A 2,752-nucleotide genomic window follows, 5' to 3' on the forward strand; every position below is an offset into this window, starting at 1 on the left:
TGTTGTTGTTGTATTTTTGTTATTTATAATTTGTACAATTAACCTGTTGTTGTTGTATTTTTGTTATTTATAATTTGTACAATTAACCTCCCTGTAGTTTGACCCCGGTCTTGTCGGGTTATTTATTACTTCGACACTCCTACACTTGGGAAAAGACATCAATCTTTTAGCCGTATCAATATAGTCCCATAAAGCCTATGTCAACTAGACAAAATAGGTACTTTATTACTTTTATTGATGATTTTAGCAGAAAGACATGTATACTTTCGAAAGAGGAAGTCAGAAGTATTCAATTGTTTTAAAGATTTTAAAGCAATTGTTGAAAGCAAAGTGGCTATAAGATCAGAACCGTAAGATCTGATCAAGATGAAGAATATACAGCAAATGACTTTGAAGTCTTTTGTACACAACAAGGCATCAAACATTAGACAACACCAGCTTATACACCACAGTTGAATGGTGTAACTGAGAGAAAGAATCATGTGTAATGTATTTACTGAAGCGTTGCCCAACTAGAAGTTTGCAAGTTGTCACTCATAAAGAAGCATAGAGTGGTTACAAACCAAGTGTTACTCATCTTCAAGTCTTTGTTTGTGTAGCATATGCAAAGATTCCAGATACAAGAAGGACCAAACTCGATGATAAAAGCGAGAAATGCATCTTTGTTAGATATGGTGATAGAAGAATAGGATACAAGTTGTATAATATCATCACAAAAAAGGTGATCATAAGTAGAGATGTTATCTTTGAAGAAGATAAATCTTGGTAGTGGAATGATGATTAAGAAGAAGTAAAATGGATCAGTATTGATTTGATCATTGAAGATAAAATGGAAGTACCAATAGTACTTACAGAAGGTCCTACATTACTAGTAGATAAGCCACAAAGTTCGACATACAGATTCCCTGTATTTAGTAGTAGAAACACATTAGAATCATCATTAACACCATTATCAGCATCCTCATAAAAAAGACTAAGAAGGATGAGAAATCTAGAAGAGTTGTACGATGCCACTCACGTCATGGAAGATACAACTCTATTTTGCTTCTTCACAGATGGTGACCCACTTAGCTTTAATGAAGCTATCACAGAAAAGAAGTGGATAAAAGCAATGGATGAAGAAATATATGCCATTGAAAAGAATGATACCTAGAAGCTGACTAATCTACTAGAAAACAAGAAAACAATAGGTGTTAAATGGGTTTATAAGACAAAAACGAATGCAAAAGGAGAAGTACAAAGATACAAAGCAAGATTAGTGGCAAAAGGTTACAAATAGAGAGAAGGCATTGACTATAAAGAGGTATTTGCTCCAGTAGCCCGGCTAAAGACAACTTGACTGATGATCTCGCTAGCTGCACAACATAGATGGAAGATCTATCAACTCGATGTAAAGTCAACATTTCTGAATGGCTTCCTAGTAAAAGAGATCTATGTTGAACAACCACTTGGATACATTGAAGCTGGAAATCAAGGCAAAGTATACAAGTTGAAGAAAGCCTTCTACAGTTTTAAGCAAGCTCTACGTGCTTGGAATACTAGAACTGATAGGTATTTCTAAGACAATGGATTTGAAAAATATCCATATGAATACGTAATATATGTGAAGAAAGAAGCAGATTGTAGCATATTATTTATCTGCCTATATATTGATGACTTGATATTCACCAGCAATAATCCTACCATGTTTGAAGACTTCAAGAAAAGCATGGTACAAGAGTTTGAGATAACAGACATTGGTCTAATGGCACTTTTTCTTGGCTTAGAAGTAACATAGAAAGAAAAAGGGAACATTTTCTTGGCTTAGAAGTAACACAGAAAGAAGAAGGGATTTTTGTATCCCAAAGCAGTGATGCCAAAGATATTCTTGACAAAAGAAAAAGGGATTTTTGTATCCCAAAGTGGTTACTCTAAAGATATTATTGAAAGGTTCAAGATGGAAAGCTGTAATTCGGTATCAACTCCAGTTGAGAATGGAGTAGAATTGAGAAAAAGTAAAGTTGGAAATGTTGATCCAACTTACTTCAAAAGCTTAGTAGGAAGCTTAAGGTATTGACATGTACGAGACCAGATATACTCTACGGAGTCGGACTTATCAGCAGATATATGAAGACACCAGACCAGTCTCACTTGAATGCAGCCAAGATAATTCTTTGCTACATCAAAGGAATAATAAATGAAGGTATGTTTTATATCTCAAGTAAAAACTTCAATCTTGTTGGCTACTTAGATAGTGATTGGGGTAGAGATCTGGATGAAAGAACAAGCACAACTAGATTTTTCTTTTTCATTGGAGATACATCTTTCACATAGTCTTCTAAAAAGCAATCGATAGTATTATTATCAAGCTGTGAAACTGAATATATTGTTGTCAACTCAGTTGTATGTCATTTAATATGGTTAAGGAATCTGCTAAAGTTTTTGGGATTTTCTCAATAAAGTTCTACAAATATTTATATTGATAATCGATTAGTGATTGCATTAGCTAAAAATCCAATGTATCATGAAAGAAGTAAACACATCGATACACGTCATCATTTTATCTTAGAGCATATGAAGAACAAAGAAGTTGAACTGATATCCTGCAAAACAAATAATTAAGTTGCAGATATCTTTACAAAGTCATTGAAGGGAGAAATATTTATCAGATTAAAGTTAATGCTTCGCATGACATCCCTCGATTGAGTTTAAAGGGAAGATTTGTTGTGGTCAACTCAATCAACCACCAACACCACCACCTGCAGTCACCTAC

The sequence above is a fragment of the Populus euphratica genome, unplaced genomic scaffold (genome assembly GCF_000495115.2).
Source record: "Populus euphratica unplaced genomic scaffold, PopEup_1.0 scaffold415.1, whole genome shotgun sequence".
Lineage (NCBI taxonomy): Eukaryota > Viridiplantae > Streptophyta > Magnoliopsida > Malpighiales > Salicaceae > Populus > Populus euphratica.